Below are 9983 nucleotides of genomic sequence, written 5' to 3' on the forward strand. Positions count from 1 at the left end.
TCCGAGGGCGAGACGGGAGGTCCACTGCGCGCTGCCCGGCAGCCTCCCGGGTCTCCTGGGAAAAGAGGACGCCGACCGCCGGGCCTTCGCCGGGCTCTGGGTCACTCGAGTCACCGTGCCTCAGTTTCCCTAGGACTGGGCGGAAGGTGTTCTGGCTTTGGCCCCCAGGACTGTGAGTGCGGGTTGTGCTTCGGGAACCGGGAGGGCACCGAATCCTGATGCTGCAGGAGTGTGGGAAGCAGTGGGTACTGCGAGCCGCCGCCTCGCGACTGGGGCTCTCAGAGTTTGTCGCATTTGACACCATAGCAAGTTGACATCGAATTACTTCATGGCCTGGGTTGAGAAAACGTGCCCGTCGACTTCCATAACAAAGTCATTGAAAAACCGATTTATCCTAATATTGAGCATTAGCCTGTCTGCCTTTAAAAAAAAATTTTGAGCTTACAAATTGCATGATTGATAAAGCAGACTAGCAAAAAGAAAGAAAAAAGTGTTTGCTGCTCCATTTTCTGCTCACGCTGTAAAAAATTATGGTTCGATTGTGGTTGTTTTTAAAGGCACTTGTTAGAAGTTTGGTTACTGTAAAACAGTCTTTATGCTCCTTATGTTAGCTTTATATTAAAAACTTGGAAACTTATCCGTGCAGAAGCTCAGTGTTTTTTGAAGTTTTCTCACTTTTGTTTCTAGATGAAACACATTTTTTTTTTCAGTTGCTACTATGCTGGAACATAGCAAAATGTTCAGGATGAAATTGCAGGGTGGGAAAAGATTTCAGGAGAAACTTGGAAAAGTCTAGTTTTGCAGACATTCAAGTATTACTACTGAAAATGCAACTTTCGATCTCAGTGCTTTTTTTTTTTTTTTTTTTTTTTTTGTACCAGGGATCAAACTTGGGTCTTTGTGCTTGCAAGGCAGGCAGTGGAACCACTGAGCTAAATCCCAGCCCCGATCTCAGTGCTGTTTCTACTCCTGCTCCTAACTAAACCCTCCAATTAGGATTATTGGTTCTAATAGAGGAAAGGTATACAAACAATCCTTGTTCTAGAAAGAACTAGTTTTGCCTCTCATGAAAGCTCAGTTCTCAAGCCATTCCCTAAGTACTACTTAGTGGGTTCAGTTGTTTTATTTATTAAGCTTTGTATGAATTTCTTGTTCACTTTGTGTGTGTGGGTGCCCACGTGTGGGTGGTGGAGGTGATAAAGGGGATTGAACCTGAGGCCTTCATCCTGAGCTACATCTCCAGGCCTTTAAAAAAAAAAAAAAAAAAAGTTTTTTTGTTTTTTTTTTAATTGAGACAGTCTTACCAAACTTGTCCAAGCTGGGTTCAAATATGTAATCTTCCTGCCTCGGCCTCCAAGAGTGCTGGGATTACAGATGTGTGCTTTGTTCACATTTTTAATTGACCCTGATAGACTTTAGAAATGCAGTGATGTGTCCCTGGTTGAGAATAGCTTGAGATGGGTCCAAATCTGATTCCAGATCCTCAGTGATTTCTGCAGATGGGCCCTCTGCTGTACTTATACATAGCTTGATTTAATAGCAAAAAAAGCTTGCACTGTCCATACAAAAACAAATAATAGTAACAGCATGATCACTGTTTGCACACACTAGACCTTCACGTCTCCATTTTAGCCAAGTGGTTTGGTTGGTGATGCTCATTGCTCATACATGTATTTCTAAATACATTTTTTAGAAAAATCTAGCAGTTTGAGAAACCCAACACACACATTGAATAATAGTGCTTTCTTTTTTTATAAAACTGCATCTGGTTTAAAATCTACAGTGAAAAACAGCATATAGGCAAGTCTCCCTTAGCCTTGGGATCTTTCTGATCTATAGGAAGCAGATGGGCCTCAGTTTACCTTTTATGAATGTGGAGTTTTATACAGATCCATAGCACACCTTCTTACGGTATAAAATTCCTAAGTATTTTCTCAGCACTAGGAAAAGTAATTGAAATGTAACCAAAGGCTTATTTACACATTTTCCTTGGCTTTTAAAACTCCACAGGGCCTTAGCCTAAAACAAAACCAGGTTGAAGAAGAGTTTTATTATTGCTAATAAAGAAAAAAAATTGATTTGTGATCAAGCTATAACACAAGTGATAATCTCTTTTTTATACACAACTCCTGGGTTTCTTTAGCTCAACTGCTAGAACATGATCTTTAGTTTTATTCTGTGTTTGGATTTCTGTGCTATATAGTGTTAGCGACATTATGCATTCGTAGCAGACCATTGAGTTTAAAAATAGATCTTTCTCCATTTATGTGGCCTTATTTTATTTAACTGCTTCTTTGGATTGAGGCTTAAGTTTAAATATTTGAGGCTAATTGTTTCATTTGAGATTTCAATAGTCTTTATGCAAGAATTTGTAGATACTGAAACACCAAATAAATTTTGTAGCCAAGTTCCTTTGAACGCTCAACCAGCCAGTTGAATTTGTTAGACAAGTGTTTTGTTTTTAAATTCAGGAATCATGCAGATAATATCACACCTAACTTGGCATCTAACCCAGCCATTGGGTGCAACTTGTCTGTCTAAACCCAAGAGGACACTTAAAACCTTGGCAGTATTTTTTAATCCAAGTAATACCTCCCTGAAATAGTTAAAAGATTAAGGGGTTTAGTTGATTCTGATAATACCCATTTGAGAGCTGTCAGAAGTAGCTGATAAGTTATACTCCATACAGAAATCCTATAAATTTATTGTTCTTGTCTGCCTCCTCCCGAGGACTTTATGCATCAGGTTGTTTTTCCTACAGACAGTAAGCCTCTGCCTGCAAAAATGAGTAAGACATCATGACTCACTAGTCGAAATGATACGAATAAATTACAGTTCAAGATAAGTGCTGCAGTCTATGTATGTACATGGGCCCAAGCAGGCAGAGGAATGAGGCCGTTGGGTTAGAGGAGAGAGCCTCATAGCTGGGGTGACCTTTCCATGGGGTGTTAAGGATTGCCTAAGGAATGGGGAGCAGTCTTTTGGAGAGATAAGTGGACCTCTGGGTAGAACACCATCATGGTAGACAAAAAATGCCCCTCCAAGATATCCACTTTGAAATCTTGCGGATATGATTATGGACCTGGAGCTGGGAAGATTATTCTGGGCCCCCCATGGACACCCAGTGGAATCGCAATGATCCTTACAAGTAAAGGAGGGAAGCAGAAGTCAGTGTCAGAGTGATGCCACGTGGGAAAGGTTTGCCCAGCCATTGCTGGCTTTGAAGATGAAAAGGAGCCACAAAACAAAGGGGGCAGCTTCTAGGAACTGGTAAAGGCAAGGAAACAGATTCTCTCCTTATTAATTCCCAGATCTTCAAGACCCATGTTGAACTTCTAAACTACAGAACTGCAAGATAATAAATTGGTGTGGCTTTGTCACTAAATCTGTGGCAATCTATTATAGAAGCCATAGAAAGCGAACACACCATATACAAAGAAAGGTGGGAAAATGCAATAATGGGCAGGGGCAGGATGAGGGGAGTGAAGTGGACCTGTTACAGTGATGATGTTGTGCAAAGCACTTTGGCTCTTATCCCATTAGAGATAAACAGTGGGTAACCAGGCAAGGATTTTTGATAGCAGTATGAAGTAGACAGACTGCTGCCAAACTTATTTTCCTTAAAAAGGCAATGTATAGTGAAACTCTTAGCTTCACAAGGCAGTTTGACAAAAGGAGTCTAACCAGAGGTAGTCCGTGGCTAATAGAGGTCTGAAACCAACATGTTTATTTTATTTTTCTTTTTATTGAGGTTATTGGTACAATCTAGGTATACAATACAATTACATTCATCATTGGGATTCTGTACCTTTACATAATGGGTCTTGATTCTCATTTTTTCCCCTTGTCCCTGCCCTCCCTTCACCCCCTCCTCCCATCCCCATTTACAAACACTTTATTTCCATTTTTTCAGTTTCTCATATTTTTTTCCTCTCCCTTATTACCTTTCCCCCACCCTTCCCACTTTCCTTACACATTTAGCCCTTTACTTCCTATTTCACATTATTAATTGTCTCATTAGGATCCTGTGTACTATTATAGTTTTTCACACCAAAGAAACTATTTTGTATTTCAATTAAATCTCTGTATGAACATTAAAAATAGGGAATCCTAAAATAAAACTAAAAAGGAAAGTAAAAGAGAAAAGGCAATGATGTAACATCAAAATAATCCTTAATTCTGGAGATGAAAATGGTCCCTGAACATATTTAAATTGCTTCTCGCTCTTATAGTCTTATCTTATTCTTTTTTCATTTTTTTCACGAGAATACTTTATTAGTTTCTGTAATCAAACCCACGTAGATATGACCTTACATATTTAGTACGATGTGTTACCCCTGTACACATGGAAAAAATAAAAATAAAAATAAAAATAAATTAACATTTCTAGACCAATATGGTTGTCCATTTCTGTACAATGCCAACTCAACACAGTAAATTGGGATGACTTTTTCCAAAATTTGAAACCAACATGTTTAAATTCAGGTCTCTGAACTGATTTGAAGTGACATGTATGTATGTGAAGTTGATAGCTTAAGAAGACTTACACCATTCATAATAGGAGGATCTATAAATTAAAGCAGGACTGAGTCACATTTCAATTACAGATGGTCCTCCACTGAAGATGCTTCAACTTAGGATCGTTTGATTTTAGGATGGGTAATCAGGACATACCCCATGGTAAATCAAGTATCATCCATACTTTTTTTCTGCTCATTGTCCTCTTAGAAACAGTCTTCTATTTAGCCATCTGTACACCATGCCCACATGAGCAGGGAGCTGTGCATACTCAAATCTCACATAATTGCCTTAAGAATGCAGAGATTTCACATGGGCTAACTCTGACTAGGGGGGTAATTAATTGCTGCTTGCAATGTCATGGACTTACAGTGGCTCAGCCAGGAGACTGCCACAATCAATTAGCAGTGTTGGCCATGGGTTCCCTGTTTGGAACGGGATACTATAAATACTATAAATATACTATAAACACTAGATCACCTCAATACTATATATACTATAGTATTACTATACTATATACTATATATACTGTACTGTACACACTATACTATATACTGTATATACTATAAATACTAGAGCTCCTAACTTCAAGGTATAAGTACTGTATAAGGAATCCAGTCATGCTTCCCATGTGTATTTAGTCTCTGCTGTGGACAGAGTCTCAATATCTGCCTGTAAAAACTTACAGTCTGGCTGAGACGACATCTATGTGTGTTTAGAAAATCTAAACAGAATAAATCTGCTTTCGTGTTCTAAGACTGACTCTAAACTGAAACTGAACTTTACAAGTGAAAATTAGGAAAAGAAAAGCAAATTATTCAGACAGTGTGGTAGAGGAAGCCCTAGGCTAGCAATATCTGGTACTGGGAACAACAGTAAGAATTGACTAAAATTTACCTTAATGAAACTAAAATTGTACTGACCTAGACTGTGTAGCTTCCATTCACATAACTTCATTAAGATTTTCACCCAGATGTCTTGTACGATGATGCAGTAATTGTTGTTTTCCACTGTGGTACTCTGTCTCAGTATAATCCTGTCAGTCTAAAAAAAATCAGAGATTCTACAAAGGATAATGACATTCATTTGGGAAATGCAAAGAGCAGCAATAGATATACACATCGTACACAACTATGGGCATATTCAAAGAAATTGAAGCTGGGGAAGTTTTTTAAAGCAGAAATGAGGATTCTGTCAGATATTTTGAAAAAAATAATCCTTGATCACAGTAATTACTCACAAAAGTGGTATCAGTCTGAGGTTGAACAGAATTGATGGGCAGATGTCCTGCTAGCAGTGCAAGTGCTTTGTATAATGGAGTGCTGGTGGCCTTCGTGTACATCTGACGTTCCAGCAGTGTCTTGTGATCGTTCTATCAGGCAGTCACGCATAAGAACTCTTTCTCCATAACTTCCTGTCTTTACCTATTTGTTTTTCGTTCAGATTGACAAAGTTATTGCATTTATTCTGACAGCTTTTACGTTTCTTCAAACCATACCCTCGCTTTTAAATCTGTTCCTTGTTCTTTCGGCACCGTGCCCTGAGGTTATCTCTGTGCTTTTTTTTTCCCCCCTTGCCTTTTCTCTGAGGGTTTGTCCTCTTTCCCCAGAGTTCTAATGTTCATTTTCTCATTTTAAGGCCACTGTGTTCCTTTTGGATGATTTATTTTCCCATGACTGCAGCAGTCACCTATACACTGTCTCCAAGTCTTTTAACTTCTCTCAAGTCCATATTCTGTCCTTTCATTAATTCATTGATTCATTTGATAAATGTTGACACCTTGAGATCTTATGTTCTAATGAAGGGATAGACAATCAAAGTGGACAGTTACTGCAAAAATTGAAGTTGGGGATACCTTCGGTGAGAAAAGAGTGTCTAGAACTGCCAGGGTAACTGAGAGGCTTCAAGCCAAAGCTTCAAAGCTAAGTAAGAGGCTTCTTTGCCAGATATACAAAGTAAGGACAGCAGCATGGGGTTCCATAGAGGGGCTGCGGGACCCACTAGGAGTTAGCCAGGGTCTGTGTGCAGTGGGGCAAAGCTGCAGAGATAAGGTTAAAGGGGAGTGGCTGGGAGTCTGAGCATGAAGGACCACATATGGCCAGCTGAGGACTTCAGTTTTATGCTGTTGACAAAATGAAGTTGGAGAACGGGTTTTAAATCAGATCTTGTCGAATCAGCAGCCTTTAGTAACAACGTAGAGTGTGGACTAGAGGCAGGAAAGATTAGAGATGGGTCAAGGAGGAAAAAGTCTATTATGGTGGTTGCCAGTTAAAGATAATGGGCACCAGAGGAAAACCAGGATGTGTTGGCCAGGTGTTTAGGGATGATGTGGTTGATTAACTAATAGTCAACTTGGAATACCCAGCTGAACTGAGTCAGTGTGGTTCTGAGCATGGAAGAGCCATCTGAAGATTTTTGCCAACAGCATAAAAGGAGGACTTGAGGGGACAATCATATGCTGTTCATTTTCCTGGAGAAGCCTGTTGCAGCTGGTTTTTCTGACACAAACTTGGCTGTTCTCATCCTCAGAGGAGCTTGAGTCCTCGCTGTTTCTGGGAATGGGTGCTGTTCTTGTCAGGGGACCAGTCACTTCCTGGCTCCAGTGCAGACTCCTCAGCCTGGTGACACAGATCCTTCACCCTACTGGCACAGACTTTCTAGCTTCCACTACTGGCCTCTGGGCCTTCCAAGTGCAGATCCTTGAAATGTACTTTGAGACATTGCTGAGGGTTCTGGGGGCTGCTGGATTCATGGGGGACATTTCCTTGGGCTCTGGGCCTTTAGCTGGACTTGTGTGGGACATTGCTGTGGGGTTCGTGGCCTTGGCTGGATTCTAAGCACATAGATCACTTGCACTACTGCATTTAACTTTTTTGGTGAATATTATAAAGTAATCCTTTAATTATGTGTCCTGTATTAAATCTGTTCCTTTGCAAACCATGACTATAACAGATGAGAATCACTAGGACTTGGCCATTGATTTGTACATGTGGGCAGGGAAGGAAATGAGGCATTTTAAACAACTTCTTTTTAATTAATTGGGTTATCTGTGTCGGGTGCTGTAGAAATGCAGAAACACATCTGCCCTGAGAGATTATGGTCTTAGAACAGCTCCTAGGAGCTCTGCTACTCCAGGCCAGACTGCAGCGCCAGAGACCAGGTTCCATTGCATGCAGGATTAAAGTATGGAGGGTCAATAAAACCCTCCTGAGAACCATAAGCTGGGAAAGAAGTTGGAACCTTACTATAGCAGGTCTCAGAATGCAAGAGAGATGTAAAATAAAGGAATTAATTCCCCATAGTTCCCCAGCTTCTGAACAGAAGCATTTGGGCCTAGCCGATGAGACAGAAGCAAACTGGTATGGGATGGACTTCTCTGATTTTGGATTGAGACTGCAACTTTACTTAAGGGATAGGCTGAAAATGACTCTTTGTAATCAGTGGGTAAGAGGAAAATTTCCTAAACAGATATTTAAATATAATCCTAGCCCTTCTATTGAGGACTTGAGTTTGCTCTTGGTAGAAGGAAGCACATAAAAGGAAAGGTTTGTTCCTCAAGCAAATAAAGGGGTAGGAGCAGAATGTTCCAGAATTGTCTATTGACGGGGCCCACCCAGTGTAGACAGGACTGTAGCCCCAGCTAGGGCTAATTCAGATCATTTCTATGGGTTCCTTAATGCAGTACATCTCTCCGACATGATAGGATGCATCTCTTCTCCTGTGTATACCTTTCTGTGCCTCCTTGAAATTGGTGAGGGATCTCTATTTGTGGCAATAAGGACCATGCCAAGGAGAACAGATAATGCTTTACTTCCCCAAAAGCCAGGTTCCCTACAAGGAAGAAAGTAGTTGTAGGAACTATGGGGAAAGAGGCAAAACCCATTTTCCCTGGTTCTTAGCAGCAGAAAGTATTTGAGTAAAGACTGGTAGTGTTTGGCTACGGCCTTTACCCAGGGCTTCCTTTTATTTCTTCACAGCCTAGGATGGCTCTGGGTAACTGAAACATCTAATAATCTTTGCAGTTTCTTGCTTGTCAACTGCTGTTATTAATCTCATGTTATAAATTGCTGCTTCCCTATGACACAAAGGCTCTGGGCTGTTGTCCTGCTACCAGCCAGATCTGCCCTTCTACATTTGTCTTCTCCTCGTCTGTTTTTCTGCTATCAGTTTCAAGTTGGAGAGAATTTTTCTCGTTTTCCTTCTCCTCCTCCTCCCCTCTCTCCTCCTCCTCCTTTGCTTAGGCAACCCTTAATGTCTTGCTCTCTGAGTGCAGCTCTCCTTAGACTTTCCAAAGGGATTGTATTTCTCTCCATTTCAAAACACTTTATGAGAAGCTTGAAATTCATTTCAAGAGAACACAAGTATAACCAATCCTTTGCCTCTCTGGTGCCCGGCATTTCTCCCTGCACAGGGCTACCCAGGCCCTAGAGTGGACTTTAGGTTCCCTTTGGCCTTTGTAGGGCATCTTGTTGGTACTTCCTGGTTATGAAAGCTTACCCTTCTTTCCCCGAAGAATCAGTTTTTGCTTCCAAAGTAATGGATTATCTGCCCCACAGTACACTTTATCTTTTCTCCTAAGAAGCCAGAGGTTTCCTTTTATTAAATAGAATTCCGGGAGGAATGGTCTGATAGCCCAGAGTTCTCAAGATGGGCGCACACAACAGATATGGTGCATGAGCTTTAAGGAAACAGAATGTGACAAAGGTTTTTGCTAATTGCCCTTAGTGTTTATTTTTACCCTTACTTGTCTCAACTAAGATAACTCCTGCTGGGAAAATTATCCAGTTTCCTTTATTTGACCTCTAGGTCTTTATCAACACCTGGGAACATCTTTGACATTTCCACCTTGTCCTTCTCTGAATTTCTGTGACATTTACCTGGTTTAGTGTGCATGTACTGCTTTACTCTAGGGTAAAGACTTGGTCTTAAACTTTTTCTGTACCCACAGCCATTAGCACTAAATGAATAATAATGGCCTCTTAACTACATTGAATCGAGTTTAATTGCTATGACTGGGTTCTTGTTGTTTTTATCATCTATGTAAAGTTAACTGCACAACTGAGGAATCACTGAGAACACCTGGAAAGTGTGCTCAGCCTAACAGAGAAAAGCTAAGAGAAAAAGCAAGTTTCTTCTTTCATAAATTCTGTATGGAAACCAGTAGACCCCTGTTTTCAACTACAGTCTGGTGCTTTGTTTAATTGTAATGATTTGGCAAATTGTTACACTGAAAAATGTAACTGCTGGAAAATGGATCTTGATATCCACTAAAAGGGCCAGGGATTTAGCTCAGTGGTTCCATCACCTGCCTTGCAAGAGCACAGACCGGAGTTCAATCCCCAGTCCCCCCCCCAAAAAAGGTTAAATTTTAGGGGCTGGGATTTAGCCCAGTGGTTCTGCTGCCTGCCTCACAAGCGCAAGGTCCCAAGTTCGATCCCCAGTACAAAAAAAAAAAAAAAAAAAAA

The 9983-nt window shown here is 40.6% G+C and overlaps 1 protein-coding gene across 2 annotated transcripts in view; it reads left to right on the forward strand.

Annotated features, from left to right (window-relative positions):
• Mfap3l (microfibril associated protein 3 like) overlaps window positions 1–9983 on the forward strand; it is a 47343-nt gene that overhangs the window by 1534 nt on the left and 35826 nt on the right. The window contains exon 1 of one of the 2 annotated variants that reach the window (XM_033765443.1): window positions 101–172. The exons of the other annotated variant lie outside the window; for it this stretch is intronic. The gene's annotated coding sequence lies outside the window, so the exon portion shown is untranslated. Of the gene's footprint in view, window positions 1–100; window positions 173–9983 lie in introns of those variants that run through there. 2 annotated transcript variants of the gene reach the window in all.

Source organism: Fukomys damarensis, unplaced genomic scaffold (assembly GCF_012274545.1).
Source record: "Fukomys damarensis isolate Sample0158 unplaced genomic scaffold, DMR_v1.0_HiC HiC_scaffold_18, whole genome shotgun sequence".
NCBI lineage: Eukaryota > Metazoa > Chordata > Mammalia > Rodentia > Bathyergidae > Fukomys > Fukomys damarensis.